Below are 18,399 nucleotides of genomic sequence, written 5' to 3' on the forward strand. Positions count from 1 at the left end.
AGAAGAAGAAGAAGAAGAAAAAGAAGAAGAAGAAGAAGAAGAAGAAGAAGAAGAAGAAGAAGAAGAAGAAGAAGAAGAAGAAGAAGAAGAAGAAGAAGACGACCACACCACCACCACCAAAAAGTAAACAGAAACAGGAACAAAAAAGGCAGGGCCATCAGCAAGGCAGGCTTTGCAATTTTAAGTGGTCAGTCAGGGAAGGTCTTATAGAGAGATCCATTCAATGACATCCACGGCTTTGAAGGAAGTGTGGGTGCTCACAAATTCCAAAAGTGAGAAAAGTCTATTACTTAGTATATCCAAAGGTGTCTGAGGAGAATATGAATGTTCAGAAAGTAACGACACAGAACCAATTTCTTAAGGGTTTTGTCAATGGGCATTAGAACTGTGACTTTTATTCTAAAGGAAGTAGCCAGACTGTCATACAAATAGCTATAAACAGGAGACGAATATAGCTTGTCTTCTACTCAAGAAAGATTACTGTGATGGCATAATGAGAGCTTTCCTAGACATCGTAGGGTATCAAATAAAAGGCCCACATGATAGAAATGAATGTTTTACCTCTTTTAATTCTTGGTCAGTGGGATCATGCTACACTCCCCATACTACCACCACACATGACAAGCCATTGCCACTGACTTTGGTTACCTCTAGCACTTGATATTAAGATACTATTGTTGAAGATACCATATAATTGATTCATAGACTATTAAGAAAGTAAGCTTGTAATGAGTTGGAAGGTTAACTTTCATTGACTAGCTTTCACATTGTGAGAAAGAACTATGCATTCTAATGAGTTAGAAAAAATGACCTTTAATGTTACCTATCTTTGAACCACGTGAGCTACAATAATGATCAGCTTGGTAAGCTATGCCCACTAGTGCGATTGTGGCACAATTGTTATGGAAATAACCAATGACTCTTTAAAATTATATTTCAGGGCAAGTCCAAAGAAGGAGCTCATGTCTGGCACTAGTAAAGATGCCAGGAATCTGTGTCTAATTGGGTCAAGGAGAGAACTTACTTACATTATTTTGCTAAATGAACATCATAGTATTTAATGGACTCATGATTTATCTTTACATACATGTATTAAAGCATTTCTCAACTGTGATCAGAAAAACTCTTTTTCCAATAAATTGATATTAATACAGAGATTCACTACTGGTTAACATGCAAAGAATGAAAGACTTTGGAGTGGTCTGGCCAAAATGGGACATAAATTTCAATACCTTTTCAACCAAGAAATATATGCAACAGAATAATAGAGTATATGCATTGACCCATAAAGCCTGGATGGTGATTATCTATAACGTAGAACATGATGAACATTACCTAATCAAACAATATATGTGTACATGAAGTTCTATAAATTCCATATCCTAAAGTAGTCAGTATAAACCTAAAAAAAAAAACCCACATGGAAAACTATGTAAACAAAATGTGAGTTCAACTCCCAGAGTTCCTGACTCTAAAGGTTTGATGAAAGGTATTGAGAAATTGCATTTTTAAAAAAGCTCCTGAATGCTGCTTTTCAGTCTCTACACTGAAACCATATGTCTCAACTTTTCCACATGGCCACTAGATGACATATATACCAATATTTAAGAAAAATACTAATTATATTATTATTAATAATAATAGCCAAATGCAAAATTGATCAAAATCTATTTTGTACAATCTACACTCAATTGGAATAGAGTGTAACTAGAATAAAATAGCTAAATAAAATAACTTGCAGAACAGTATCAGCATCAAGACTAATGCTGGCTGAATTGTTCTTCATGTTACAGAAAACAGCAAAATCTCAAATGATTTTTTCTATAGGCTTTCCAAAATTAGGCAATGGTGAATACAGGAGGCAGGCATAGGCACTAGTGGCAAAATCAGCATCAACATAGGAATTAATACCACTCAATACACTTCTAGGAATGGAGAAAAGATAAGGATCCCACCACAATAATTACATACAGCTCAACCCTGACATTATTTCTCAAACTGGCTTGACCATGGAAGCCTTCCTTTTCATGGAAAACATACATCATTAACCCATAAAGCCCTGGCCACTTTAGTCTACTTCAGAAAACACACACACACACACACACACACACACACACACATATATATATATATATATATATATATATATATATATATATATATGAATGAAACAACTCACTGGCAAGGTTCTGGAACAGAATGACCATAGGGATCAAATAGGTAAAATGGATAAATGTGTGAAAATCCCAGGTGAGGGACAGAGACCATCCAGAACTCTAGAGGTCCATTTCTAGCATTATGTAATTATCATTCAAGCCTCTCATTGCCAGCCCTCTAAGCATTTAAAAGATGGAGAGAAGAAAGAAATGTACAGGACTTGAATGGATTACAGGGCTTTCCTTCCCACAGCTACTCATTCTTCTTCTTCTTCTTCTTCTTCTTCTTCTTCTTCTTCTTCTTCTTCTTCTTCTTCTTCTTCTTCTTCTTCTCTGTCTCTGTCTCTCTCACTCACACACACACACACACACACACACCTCTGCTCACTGTTCAGTCTGCTGGCCATGTTCTTTCATCCTTCTCACTCTACTCTGGACCTCTCCAGTTGCCTGTGACTGTGCTGTCTCTCCCTCCCCTGTCTTTCTCTCTTTCTCTGCCTCCTGCACCCTCCCTACAATTAAAAACAAAACAAAACAAACAAACAAACAAACAAAAAACCTTCCCCTTAATCATTCCATGGAATGGCCATTTCTATACTAAGGCTGGACTCTGTCACCCTATCTGGACTGGAACTTTACCATACAGACCCAGCTAGCCTCAAATTAGCAGTAGTATGTCTCTGCCTGCCTGTGGAGATGCAGAATTCTCACAATAGCTCTTTCATTCTAAGAGACTACAACTTGAGTTGGATCATACAGCCAAAGTTAACAGTACACTTTGCAATCACTTAGGCTTAAAACTGCTCTCCTCCTGTTGACTCGGCCTATTTGTTTAACTTGCCTTTAAGGGAACAATTTAACAATCAACCTTACTTCCCTTGGATTTCTATGTGATCAGCTTTTACAACCTAAGCTAATGTGTAGCTGCAATCTTACATTAGGGATTTCCCATGCCCCTGACCCGGTCGATACATGTGTATCATTTACTCAAAGTTTCAAACACAGACATTGAAAGCAACTTCCTACCAGGGAAGTTTAAAGCAACCATTTTTTGATATTGGTTGATAAACATTGTCATTTGTGATCTAGATCAGATGGGATCAGTTAAAGTTAGTGATTTCATCCCTTATGTATGGATGTATGTATGTATGTATGTATTCATCCATGTATTTATCTCTGTTCAAGATTTCAGTAAAGTATCCCATTTCAGACAGACACATAGGGATAGACAAAGATATGGATACAGCTATAAATTCAGATTTAACAGGATAGAGGACAGCAGACACAGGAAGCATGAACTAGAGAATTCAGATCTGGACTCTCCCTTGGTTAAATGACCCTGAGGGGAAATGTTTTGATGTCTTTCCTGATGCAACACCAGTGCACTGCTGGTGACTCAGAGTTAATCACCTATTCACATCATCCATGCCCTTTCCACATGCTGGCTTACAGGAACATGCCACCACACCCGCCTCATTGCTAATAGTCTTCCCACGTTCCTTCTCTGAAAATAACATCACTTGGATGTTTGCATGTCATTTACAGTCCTTATGTACTTTACATTTCTTGATTTTTTTCCATGTCACCCAAGCCTGAAAACAATCTCCACACTGTGCACAAAGGACGGGCAACGTGCTTGTAAAGTACAAAGCACTAAATTAAATGAAAGAAAAGATGCATCCAATGAGCAATAACGGTTGGCTATCCCCTTGTAATCATCATAATATAAAGGCTACAATCAGACAATACATTTCTCATTATACATTTGTGTCAAAGCCTGTGAGTGAACAGATGAAAGCCTGATTTGGGGAAATACGTTTTCCATCATTAGCAGCAAGTTCTCTACTCTCATCAAAGAAGGGGGCTAGAAATTCCTCTATTTATCCTTCTATACAGCTGAGTATCTGAAGAGGTTAAGAAAGAAAAAAAAAGTTTCATTGCATGAACTTGTGAGGTTCTCAACTCCTTTCTGAAGCATTATTATGGGCTGTTTGGGATCCTCCATAATTGAGGAGGAAAGAGGCATACTCTAACCAGACTCCATCAAGGTTTGCTGTGAAAGGAGCTCTCTATACAGTGTCAGAGAACAACACACAGTAACTCTGACTGAAGTTCAACCATTCACAGTTCTTTGTATTCATGTGTGGAGGGTGTCTAATATTAACTAAGTGGAGTGGATTAGCAGCAATATGTCACTAGAGCAAATGGGTCCCCTCTGTTGAGTTATGCACATTTGAGTTATCCGCACTTGCGCCTCTGTTTCTGGAACTGAAAGCATCAGGACTGTGTAGCATTCATTCGAAACCTGCTCAGGATAAGTGCATGCTGCTGAAAGCAACCTCAGGTGCTCTAACTCCTAGAACCTCTCCCAGAGTGAGGAATGAGAGATGCTGTTTATAACAAAGTAGAATTCCTTTAGCAGTCCCACCAAGCAGGTGTTGGAGGGCCTCTCTTCCAGTACTGATTTGCTTAATTGAATAGCAAACTTGTGCTTCCCATCAGAGCCACCCATGCCTGCCACTGAAGGCAAAGATGCTGTCAAGATTTGCAATCACCATTCTCAGGCAGGTACACTGAGACATTTTCAAGCTCTTCTCATCAACAGGAGCTCAGGGAAATTCCTAAGGTTCAGATATCCTTGTAAATCAGGAAGAAATCCAAAAGGTCTTACAAGACAGCTCTCATACCCCTGTGTATATTCAACCCCAAAATTATTTTTTCACTAACATGAAATTTCAAGTCAAAGCCAAACAGAATATTCACCTTGTGGCCTAGCATGTTGAACGTCTGTTGCATCATGTAAATACAATGTGCCTTTGCTGAAACCCACAGAGACAACAATGATCCTATTTATACATCTTCTGAAATCTATCTAATGTGTTACACTAAAGAAGGAAAAAATACTCTGTTTAATTGCAAGAATTAAAAAATAAAGTCCCTTCTCAACTAGCTTGGAAACTAAAACTTTTGAAAGGGTCACAAAATGAAAATATTTCCAGAGGGTCTCTAAAAGCCGAGAGGCAGATGTCTAGGTAACAGCAGAGCCAGGAGATTGTTTATTTTAATAAAGCTATTCTATGTACGGCCTCAAATTAGGAGTGGCACCGAGACCAGGGAATGTCTAAACCATCACCACCTGTTTGCCCTGAAAAATCAATTAAAGCCACATTTTCATAGCAGCCACCTTCTAACCAATAAAATGTAGACAGCTCCGCCATCCCATTCCCCTGTTTCTCAGAGGGAACATGCTGGAGACCTACATCCTTAGTCTCACCTTACCTCCCAGCTCACATCTATGTGAACTAACCACTATAAGAGCAGTCCTGGGTTGGGGGAGGGGGGCTGTATTGGGACCTGCAGGGGAGAGAGGAAGTTGCTTGAGAAGCAAGAGGAGGGAGGGATGTCAGCGACCATCAGCTTCATATCGAGAAACCTTCCTCTTCTGAGTGAACTACATCATTTCTTCAAAGGGTTTTATTCCCCCCCCCCCCATACACACACCCACTTCAAAACAGAATTCTGCACCGCATTTTCTGAGCAATAGAAGAGCTCCAACTTTGGAAGTTGAAAGCAAGGGCAGAAAAGCCATCACAAGTGTTTTAGTAATTAAACGAATATGCATAATGAACCATATGCCCAAAGGGCCTGTTCTTCATGTGGGCCAGATTTTTGTTTGAATTTTTAATTTTTATATACAGATGAAACATTCAGCGCAATCTACCAACGGTGTGAGATAACACGCAGAAAGAAAAAAAAACGTGTGAGAAGTCCTCGGCATAGAAGCAGGGGCCAGGGATCCTCGAGAAGCATCCCCTCTGCACATTCTCATTCAAATGTGTTTTTCTCCCTCCAGCGATTGTTCTCATCCTCTGCTTAGCGTCTTGAAGACACACATATTACGCACACACTGACAGCTTTATATGGGACAAGTAAAATACCGTGTTGTCGGCTAAGAAGTGTGAAAAATCCCAAGGGACAAACAAGGATTTCTTTTTAAAAATGTTCCTCCACACCCATCACTCAGGACCATCGTGAATCATGGGGAATCCTCCCAGGTCTCTTTCACACACCACATAAACATTATACTGTGGGCTCCAGGCCACATACGCAATCTGTATTCACGGTTAGGATGGATCTAAGATGGATCCGTACCTCTCAGTGATGCAATGGTGTCTAGTGGGGAGAGAACATCCAGAGAGGGGTGCATACCTCCCCTCCCCACTCCTATAGCCATGCTAATTACAAATGTAACAGATGTGATGTACTCTGCCAAACTCACAGACAACCAGTATTCCCTACAATACCATGTGAATGAGTTTGTCAAGCCTTCATTTTAGGTTTGTTTGTTTGTTTGTTTTTGTATCATTCTGGAAAGAGCATATTGTTTCATGGGCTCCTATATAAAACTTAGTAAATACACTCCAAAGATGGGAAGGGGGGCTTTGTAGAAATGTGCTTGTATATTATTGAAGTTTGCAATGAAAGCCTATCAAGCCTTATTTGTAGATAGGTCTGGTAAACATTTTAGAACATGTGTTACTGTGTGTGTCCCTGTGTGTGCATGTGCAAAAGAGTATAAGTATTATGAGGGTGCATTATATGCATGTGTGTATTTGAGGATGTGAGTGTGTCTGTGTATAGGTATGAGTGTGTGTGTGTGTGTGTGTGTGTATTGGTAGAGGAGGAAATTCAGAGATGGTAAAACTCACATGTTTAACTCACCTACTGATCTAACCCTAATATATAAAATGCCACACAGCATCCCAGCACTGAGATGAGATGATGAAAGCATTGGGCCAAAAATCAATGCAGACCTTTGGACTCTTTTTTTGTGCCCCATGGGACACAGTGGTGCTGTCTTTACAGTATATTCTCCAGGGTATTTAAAGAGCAAGTGGGAACTGTGTTGAAATTATCATCTCTGGGTTACTTTCAACCCTCATTAGCAATGTACGCCTTCCAGCCTAGTGAGGATACTTGATCTAGTGGTCTAGGTGGGAAGACAGAATACACTTCAACTGTAGCAGAAGACAAAAAAACTGCCAAGTTGAGTCACCTCTCCTGACTGCTTAAATCCTTTAAGGAAGTGTGTGAGCAATTAGAGAGGGAGTATAATCTTTGCGGAGTGCATTAACACTCCCCGACCTCCCAGACAATAGATCAGACCACAGACACATAATGCTTCCCTAAGGCTTTTTAGCCAGTGTATTTGATCTCTTAGTCATTGGGGGCCCTGATACTATAGGTAGCATCCACCTCCAAGGCATTCTTCATGGGCACCCGTGTCCACTGCAGAGGTTGGACTTCAATCAAGCAGAAAGCTGGGTTGCCACCACAATCTGTAGCAAAATTTGCACCCCATCTTTTCCTAAGCTACCAAGCTGGGTCTGTAAAGTAAATGAGTTACATTAAGATATTCATAGGTCATTTGATGGTCATGGGACAGAGATGGGGTTATCCCCCACAAAACATGCCAGACCTTTGCTCTTAAAATTAACTTCGAAATAGATCTCTTGAAGAAAACCACATGTGAGTGATGAACAATGCAGTTATATGCAAATGAAAGAGGGGGATCAAATACAGTCCTTACACTGCATGCAGGCTTTTAAATCTCCTTCTGTCCTGCAGGCTTCTCTGCAGGACAACTGGCCAAGCAGTAACCTATTTCTTGATGAACACGTCCTCTCTGACTGTTAATCTCACATAAACATTTTCAAGAACTGCTTACCATGATATATTTTTAATGGATTAGATTCTGGTCAGCTGCTAACAGAGCCCAGAACTGAATATTCTTCATATGAAGGCTGCAAAATAGGTTTTCAGGGGGTCAGACTTGCCTTCTACTGGTCTCCCTCATGAGTTATTGAAAGAGCAATTGAAGCAGAATATAAGAAGTCTAGTTTCTCGTTTCTCATTTCTCTCTTCTCTCTCTTCTCTCTCTCCCTCTCTCCCTCTCTCTCTCCCTCTCCTTTTCTTCCTGTTTTCTTTTACAAGATGGTCTGGATCTAAGGGAACAGTAGACAGACCTTACTGGATTTTGAACTTTATCATATGACTTAGCAGACAGTTCACTAGAAAGACAATGACAGAAATTCAGACAATTTCCCCAGGACTGTCACAGTTGTCCACTGATGACACTCAACTTCTAAAGCCTAAAGCACTTAAACCAAAATAATTACATTTCCTTAGAATCATGGCAGTTCCCTTAGAAAATGTGCACTGCAAGGCTTTTTTTAAAAAATGAGGCTAAAAGAAAATAGGAGAACCGAAATTAGCTGTGTGCTTAAGCGAATCACTCTAGAGTCAGTGTGTTCAAGCTGAAACCTAAAAAAATTGCAAATGAATACATGTCCTTACAAAAATTGCAATTTAAGAACTTTTGAACCTTAAGTAGCATTAGAGAAAGAAATCTCAACTCTTTAAGTCATTAACTTTGCCTTTAAAGTTCCTAATGTCCAAAAAGAAACAATGAAATGAACAGAAATGTTATTATATCTGCTATGCATTTTCTAATTGAGGACAATTGTTTAATGCTGTATTTTTAGCTTTGGATAAGATCTTTTTTAAAAAATCCATGATTCTGAGCACATTAAAGCTAACCTTAAGTTGCCAAGAAAGAAAAGGCCTTTTGCTGCCACTGGGTATAATATTATAGTTTGAATGTATATCTTTGTATGTATATACACACAGTCACAGACCCAGAAAAATTTCCAAGCAACCAATAGTCTGTAACTTTACTTACAAGTTATGTAAAAATAAAAACACAATACCAATGTGGGAGGTATCTAATTGACACAGGAGATCTGGCCTAACCTGACAATAATCTAGATTTTATCCCTTCTTCATGGAGATAAACAGGCTATATAATGTGAGGGAAAATGATTACAAAAATGGAGCAGAAAATTACACAACATGGAAATTAAATTTTTTAAATGGATGTAATAATTTCTGTTTACAGATTATTGTATCAAATTAAAAATAAATTGCTGGAATTAAAATTCCCACGTAGTCAACAGAAAGTACCTTGGGAGTTTCCTCATTTGTGGGTTTGTGTCGCCACCTGCAGGACTCTAGGCAATGCAGACAAGCATCAAGCTATTGGTTCATTCTTTATTTTATTTTATTTTATTTCCCATTTCCTCCAACTTGTCTCTTTCTGTGTTTATGTGGAGGGGGGTTGTAGTTAAATGTCCATAAATAAATAGTGTTCTTTGGTAGCACATACATTTTTGAAAATGTTTTAAAAACCACAATAAAACGCAAAGTTAAACATCCTAGCAAAGACTTGGTGAACGAGAGCTTCAGCAGCTACTTTTAAACAACAGAACATATGCTTTATCCTCCTATCTTGCAAAATAGAATAGGGGGTGGTAGACAGCATATAGAAGTTTCCTTACAAAGAGAGACTATATTCGCTTTCCAGAAAAAAACAGCTCTTGTTTGGGGATAGTTTACAAAATATTTTTGAGTGCTGTACCTAGATCCATCCAGGGCAATATTGCTATTAGCGAACACAGATTTAGTATTCTGCTGCTTTCAAAATTGAAGACATTTTAAAATATTTTTCAAAAATCACTATTGTAGATCAATGGATTTTTAAGGCCGATCCCTTTGAAACACAAGGATCCAGGCTATTGTATTGATTGCCATCATCCTCGCCATCTTCATCGCCACACTCACATCATGGTAGAGATCCACTTGCCTTACTCACCAGGGGGTCAGCCAGATGCACATAAGCCACAGTTCAGATTTATGTTCCTAGGAGCATTGTCTTTCTGAGGAGCAACTCCACTGACTGACAAACTCGTTGCCAATAGGATCTTTGTGGGGGAAATGTTATGCTGTCAAAAACTGTGGAATCTGTGGCCACTGTGTAGATGCAATTCATCCCCAGGAACGAAAACCATAATAGCAAAGCAAAGGCCAATAAAAGTCACACTTTGTAAAAATGGTGTAGGGCTGAAGTTTCAGGGGTTGGGAAGTAAACAGTAATGCTGTCTCTGGAAAGTCTAAGGGAGGCCTCGTTGCGACCCCTCTGTGCAACACAAGCATCCCTCCAGCCTTCCTGTTCTGCAGCTCCATATGGTTTTTCCAGATGCAAACAGCAGCCCTGGGTGTCTCATTCAGTCCTGGCTGTGTCAGGATGTGTCCACCTTGTTGTCTGTTTCTTTCTCCCTTTATTTCTTTGACAAGAATGAACCCTTCATGACACTTAGCAAAGACAGAAATTTTAAGAAAATTAGGTTGAAATAGAAAACTCATTCCAAAGGGGCATGGGACAGAAAATATGAACTGCAGTGGTTTGAAAATCCCAGGAAAATAAGCCCTGGAAAGAAAATGACTAAGAAGACTGTACATTGATTTGATTAGGATTTTTCTCACGTATTTATATGTATTTTCTCATAAGTGAGATATGAACTGCTAGGCCAGTGAACAAGACACAAATGCACACACACACAAAGATCTGTTATTTTAAAAAGCTAATGACATAACCTCAACATCTAGGGAGAGGTAGCAAAACACACCGTTCAAAAGCATAAATCAAATGGCAGCAGTGCAATCCAGCAGTAAACCCTAACCAGACCACAAAGCAGGTTGCTCTCCATAAACATCAGATCAGGCAGCTAGAATGATTACTGGGCTCTCTTGTAACTGTCACCTGTGGTGGGTCTAATTACAGGCTACCCAGGCTAGCACGCCCACATCACACAGCAATGAAAGGCCTTCCGTTTGCTGAGCCCAGCCAGACAATGAGAGCACATGCCACCTGATGCGGGAGCCCCAAAAGATCAGCCAGAGAGACTAATAAAAATGACAGCTTAGAAACAAATAACAAAGCTCAGACTGCAACAGAAAGGCAATATCAAATTAGCCAGAAATATAAGCACTGGGCACTGTTCTTCAACAGGTCAAAAACCTATGCAGGGAATGGTTGTGGCTATTTTCACCCACTCCCTTCCCTCGCTCTGTTTCTAGACATCCTTTTGCATTTTTGCATCACTCCAAATGCTTACACATCCAGGTGTCACGTTAAAGAAACAGATGGAGAGGAGGAAGAAAACTCTTGCTCTTTAAAAATAAATAAATGAGTGAATAAATATCACAAGATTCAAGGACTATTTTCCCAGTTACAGACCTGCCTTCCCCTCCCTCACCCAGCCCCACCTCCATCCCTCACCCCCGTGGCTGGCTGCCTTTTGGCCATTTTGCCGCTAATTAGCACTACCCTGGACAGGCAGGGTCAGGGGAAAAAAATGCATATCAGACAAGATGACAATAGAGTTGTCAGATAGTCACATGTTTTCTGTTTAGTTGCAGAGGAGGAACTGGATTAAAGGGACATCACAGATGGTTTCCAGGGATCCTAGCTTTCTTCCAGAAAGCAAGGTTTAGATGCCTACTGTGTACCCAGTACTGTGACCAGCAGTAAGAAGCATGACCTACCATAATAATACGCACAGGCATTCTGCATAATTCCTTAATGTAGCAAACAAACACAACACGTGTGTCCTGTTTTTGATGTGAAGAAGTTTAGCGAGGTAAGTATGAAGGCAGATACCATAGCCTTGTGGGTGGTAGTTCATTCTTTGGGATTTGGTGGCTGTAGGCATATTATTGAGTCCCTGGAAGCAGTTAGCTCTTGAAAATTGGCTGCAGGACAAACCATGTGTTTGGTTTTGGACCCTGGGACAAGGGACTGAGGTGAATATTTTACATAGAAAAGCAGACCTGGCCTCTAGCTTCTCCCAGCATCCCTCAGTCTCTACCTGGCATACCCTGCCCCTAACCTTGAACTTTCCATCCCAGGGGCTAGGCTGCTCTTCCCCCATAGGCGCTTCCCTATATATAATCCAAACCATTTTGTATTCATTCATTCTCTCTCTCTCTCTCTCTCTCTCTCTCTCTCTCTCTCTCTCTCTCTCACACACACACACACACACACACACACACACACACACACATTTACCCTTTTCTTCTTTCTCTGCATGTGCACTCCTCCTCTCTTCCACCCACCTGACCCCTATGGCAACTACCCTGGCCTTGGTCCTTGGGACCAGCGAACTCACCCGAGAGCAGTTTCCCAATAAACCTGCCTTTAATATAATCTAATCTGGTTTGAACTGGCTCATTTCACTGGTGGAGAAATAACCGATCACTATGGATCTTGGCATTTGTTACTTCAAAACATACCGTCCATAATGAAACTGTAAATAAGGCTTTTGCAAGAACATCAACACCCATTAGTATTTGCAATAACGTCTACCAATAGGCATGTCTTATGTCATTAAAATTTTTTCTATGCTTCTTAGCCAAATTGGTTCTCAAATATTCTTTTTCATTAAATATTGTCATAGTCAAAATGGTACCTTTTGCTTTCAAATACAGGGAAGAAGGGAGGTAAAGGAATACAAGCAGCAAGGCAAAGTGTGAGGTTTCGGGTTGCCAACTTAAATCTAAAATCACCTGGGAGTTGGGCCTTGAGTATGCGTTGGGAGGATTATTTTAATTGTATTAATTGGAGTGGGAAGAATATCCACTGTGGGTAGCACCATTCCCTGGGTGGAATATTGAGCTATAAAAGTGAGAAAGGGAACTGGGCACAGGAATTCACTGCTGACCGTTTTGTTGTTGTTGTTATTGTTGTTGTTGCTGTTTTGATTGGGGACATGAGGTGGCCAACAGCTTTAGGACCTTGCTGTCTTGATTTCCATGCTGGAATGGTCTGTACCCTTCAACTCTGAGTCAGTAGGAACCCATCCCTCTGCTGTATCCGTCAAGGAGTATTTTATCACATCAACAGGAATAGAAAGTAGGAAACAGAGGAGTGAGGTAAGGTGTGAGGGTGAAGCAGGGAGGCAGAAAAGGAAGAGTGTATGGAAAGGTAAGGAATAAGAGGCACAGAGGAAGTTAAGGAAAATAGAGGAGGAAATTTTGTTGAACCGATGACTATGTAGTGTGAGAAGTACATTTTTGCCTCTCAGTATATAACTATAGTAAACTCACTGGACCATCAGCAGTTAATGGGAAGGGAAGGTGGTATAATGGCAAAGGGGGATGATGGTCAAGAAGGCAGTTAATTATTAGCTACACAAAAGAGTCACCTGGCTGATAGCATCTTATCTTTACCTAAGGCTTAAGGTTCTAACATGAGAACCACACTCAAGCTCACAAGAGCATACTCCTGAAGACTAGACTTAAGTAGTGTGTGCTCAGTGGGATCTGCAGGATGCAAGGCTTCAAATACAAAGCTCAGAGGAGGGTGTGTGTGTGTCACTCCCACATGCACACTTACACACCTTGTCCTTGTATATACATCTAATGCTGTTCTCAACTTCAAAGAGAAACAGCTGCTCAAAGTTCACCCCAAGAGAACAATCAGAACAGTTAAACGTATTGCAGAGGTCTAATGTAGAGCTTAGTGCAAAAATCTCATGGATGGAGTTCATTATTCTCTTGCTGGCTAGCATGACTGTGTGAACATGGTAGTGTGTACTACTCTAGGATTAGATAATAAAGACCTGGTGCTTATGAGTCAAAATTAGCATGCTCTAAAATACCAAGTGACTTCAGCCCATATATTCTATGGTTCTGTCTGGTAGCACAATTCAATTATAAGTTTGAAAACATAAACATGAAAATATGCTAAAATAGCTAATAGTATCCTTTTACATCTTCCATGGGTAATCTTTTAAATGCAATTACTATAATTTTATTAAGTGGCATAATTAGTTAATGCCTGAGAAGTTGTCAATAGAAGGTGCAATTATGTTGTAAAAATTATAATCATGAAGTGCAATGATGAATTGTTCTTCTTTTTAAAAAAAAAAACTGTTGAAGGAAAAAAATCTTTAACATGTTTTTGGAAAGCATGCTAGGTAGTCTTCCATGCTAAAGGTGTGAGAAGTCATTGTGTCACTATTAAAACAAGTGATATGTCAAAAACTATAAACTTTATATCATATAGATGCATATTATGTGGTTACATACAATTAAAATGTCTTAAAACTTTATGTTTATATTTATTTTCTCTCATAACAATATTGTTCATCTTTAAACTCAAAGGGCATAGACATGGACCACCTGAACAGTGATGGCTACCAGTAGGTATGGAGACTGCCACCAAAAGAGTACAGCTGGTTACAAATAAGCTAGTGGTCTTGTTTAGCAAAATTGCTAAATGTTTCAGATACTGGGAACCCATATCCAAATTGTCAGAAAGCCATCTGAATGGCACCATGTAAGGAGCCCAACATCAAAAGCAAAACTGGAACTGCACCTACTGTTCAAGATAAATCTCAGTGCCCCAGAGGAATCATGGTCACTGTGATAGTTAATAATGACTGCTAACTTAACAGGCTCTAAGTAGCCATGGAGACAAATTTCTGGGCATTTCTGGTGGGGGGAGTTTGTAAAGTGAGTTCACTAAGAAGACTAGATGTGTCTATGAATAAGACCATTCCATGGGCTGTATGTAGTCTTTGTCTGAATCAAAACAGAGGTAGTGAGCTAAGTGCCAGCATCCATCCCTTTCTGGCTGCTGTCAGACAGATGCAGAGGCCATATGATCAACTACCTCTTTAACCTCCTGGCACCTTGAATTCTGCAGTATGATGGACAGTAGTACCCTCCAATTACAAACCAATGTAAACCTCTTTGTCTTCACATTGTTTGTGCTGGGTTGTTTTGTGTGTGCATGTGCATGTGGGGGGGGGTGGGCAGGTATGTGTCTATGTGTGTTACTGTTTTATGTTGGGATGGCTAGCTCCACTATTACTATTGTGTTTAAGTTAAAAGTAAAATTAGTTTATACATCTTAATATGGTAGGATCTCAAATTACAAAGGATTCTATAAATGTTAAATACCGCCTATGACTAAGACATAGAGAGTTGTATGTTGAACCTTATTTGAGGTGTTGATTGATCACTTAAATTATATATCATATTACAAGCCCTGTCAACTTAAGAAAAATTCTTCATTTTCTTACACTAAAAAGTTTGGGAGAAAAAGTCACAGATGTTAAAGTCATAGCTTTATGAAGATGTCCATTGATATATGGTAGATTTAGATTACTTTTTAACAGCAAGTGTCTAAAGAAAAAAATTTAATAAAACTAGGAATCCATCAATGCCCAGGGATACTAGCCTCTCTCAATACAGTAGGTGTCTTTCTGAAAGATTGGTGGAAAGACACAATGCCAGAAAGGCAACCCAACTTTTAAAAGCACCATGATATCTTTGTTGCTTAAAGTTGCCTTGTGATTAGACCATCTCTTAGTAAATGCTATTTCATCACAGGAAAAATGTATTTATGTGATAACACAGCTCACATCTTAACAGAGTCCTGAGATTATGTATAAATCAATACAGAAAAGCAACAAAAAAGCAAAATCCCATATATATATATATATATATATATATAGAGAGAGAGAGAGAGAGACATATATATATACACATACACACACACAGTTGATTCTATAGTATTCTACATAATATCACAATGCAAAACTAGTTTTGTGAGTCCATTATCAAATGATGTACCGCCATAGAGACATTATGGGTGGGGAGTCATTACCAGAAATGGCTGCTTACTTACTGGTTATATTAAGATAATCTGAAGGTGTGTGTAACTTACCCTACATCCTTCTAAAATGTCTTAAAACCTTACAGAAAACCTGAAAAGTACAAATCCAATTCTTGATCTATTAGTTTTATCCAGCCCTCACTCATGCTTGCTAGGAAAATACCTGTAAATCATCTAAGATTATCCTCCCAAAGTAGGAGAGATGACATTCCAACTAGGGATTCATATAGAGCTAGTAGTCCTTGGGTCATGAACATGGGTTTCAAAGTGGAAATGGGTTTATGGGTTCCAACACTGGAACAGGTCACATAATTCCCAAGGTTGGAACTGTTCCCCGGTGGTACTTTTTATCTTATTTAATTTTATCTCATAAACATTTTTATTTTATATCTTTTCATCCTCATCACTGTGAACAAAGTGGCTGATGGAGAACCAGCCCATTCAGGTAAGGATCTGTATCTATCTATCAGCACCTTGGAAGAAGTATTTCCACCATGCATGCAAGGTCAGTGCGCTTCTGAAATAATCAGTAAGCTTGCTCCTAGAGTAAGTATACAAACCAAAAGACAGCAGTGGCATTGAGTCATGAGCAACAGTGGTAAGCAGCATTGAACCCTAGAATGAAGCAGTTCCTTTCTAAACCCAGCTGATCTGAGTTTCCATCCCTTCTTTGCCTCCTTAAGAGCACACAAATGTCAACATTCTACTTCATAGGCTCATATTTTTCCCGTGTGAAAAAGAGGGCACAGCTTTGCATCTGCATCTACAGGCTTGTTTCAGTACTCACTGAGTTAAGATGTGAGCAATGCTTGGATTACTACACCCACTGAGTAAAGCAGTAACCTGAGCTCTCAGTATCCCCAGAGTCCACAGTCAATGTGGGTCTAACCATGTGCACATGGATAAGTTCTATTCAGAGAGCAGCATGCAGACAGGTGTACTTACTCCTAATATGGCTGGCCCATTTTTTGTCTTTGTCAATAACTTAGTACCTTATATTGGCTTTCAACTGAGAAAGACAAGAATGTGACTTGTTTAAGAAGGGAAACTATATAGTTAATTTAACATAAATAATATGTTTAAGGCTTGGAGAGAACAATGAACCAAAATATTTAGCAAACTTTAATGAAGAGGAAAACAAACCTCCAAGGACAGAATATGAGCTTTATTTGAAATATTCTGCCTAAAAAAACACGCCGAGGCAAGAAATGTGATGTGGAATGTTTCGGCCATTCCCAATAAAATGAAAATGTAACATTTACAAAATATATTCTATTTCATTTTCTATGTTCTTGATATTGTGTTGTAATTAAAGTTTTGTGCCAAATATTCTTTAAATTAAAATATAGTGACATCACTTCCCCTTCCCCATTTTGTTTCTTCTCTGAAATACGTCTCACTCACATCCCTTCCTTCCAACTATACTTCCCATGTCACCTCTCTCAAACTGATAGCCACTTCTCTGATTTAAATTTTTGGAATAACAAATTCAACAGCGTATAGCAATTTTACCATAGCAGGTACCAGTAAATTACTCAAGAAAGCATTCAACCCTTAGTGTTGGGGATGCAGCCACCCACATAGGATCAAGGCATCAGTCCTACACTGCATCCGTTTTATGCTTAATCTAACATGATAAATTCTTCCATGTCTGCCTATCTACTTCTAACCAGACTCGCTGGATCTTTAGAAGCTGGTTTAATTGTAAACTGAAGCTTCTGACAGGGGGTGATCTATGGCAGACATACTCACAGCTATTCCAGGAAAATGAATGGCTTGTTTCCCTGAGGTCTTAACATGAATAACCAGCTATAATAAAGAGTATACATCAGTCCTATCAAGTTTAGGCTTGCCAAAATTATTCTTTTCATTCCTCCAGTAGCCCCAAACTATATCTCTTATCCTCATTCCCAGTAGAACACAAGGGCGTTTCAAGAAGAATCAGTTGTTGAATAAGTTCTCAACTAGTATTCAGACACCCACAAAGCTATTCTGCCCTGTAACATCCAAGCCAGTAGGTGGAACATGGAGGGAATAACAAGCCAATGAATAATAAGCAGCAGCACTCTGCCCAGACTAGACAACCCAAGAACCATTACTGGGTACCAGTGATGATATGCATATCATCCACGTGGGGAAGGCCAGACATAAAAGATGCTGAGCTTCCTTTGCTCAGCCTACTTGCATCTCTCTGGCTTAACTTAGATGAGGAGGTTAGAGTCTGCAGATAGAAAATCTATGACAGAGTTCTACATATCCAGCACACCCAGCAGCAGCCCCTGTGTGTATAGTTCCAATAGAGCTCTATGGGCAACTAACAAGCCTGTAGACTACATTAGAAATAAAACATGCTCCGTCAAAAAAAAACCTTAACTGCTCATGATGTATTTTTTTTTCTCATGATGTAATTTTAACAGCAAAAAAACAGAAGTAGGGCAAATGCACACACACACATATACACATATGCATGCATGCACACAAGTGTGTGTGTGTGCACCCATTATTCTGCTCTTTAAATATATTACAATATAGTCCTGTATTTTAAAGAGCTGAAACTCTATAGGGATAATTCCAATGATAGCATATAGTAGCAGAAACCATATTCCATCAGCTTTGGGGAAGAAACTATCTTCCTTGCAGTGTCTTGGTGTCTCTGAGACC

At 39.4% G+C, this 18,399-nt stretch overlaps 1 protein-coding gene across 3 annotated transcripts in view; it reads right to left on the reverse strand.

Annotated features, from left to right (window-relative positions):
• Mctp2 (multiple C2 and transmembrane domain containing 2) overlaps positions 1 to 18,399 on the reverse strand; it is a 228,181-nt gene that overhangs the window by 60,050 nt on the left and 149,732 nt on the right. The gene's annotated exons all lie outside the window — the stretch shown is intronic.

This window comes from Mus caroli, chromosome 7 (genome assembly GCF_900094665.2).
Source record: "Mus caroli chromosome 7, CAROLI_EIJ_v1.1, whole genome shotgun sequence".
NCBI lineage: Eukaryota > Metazoa > Chordata > Mammalia > Rodentia > Muridae > Mus > Mus caroli.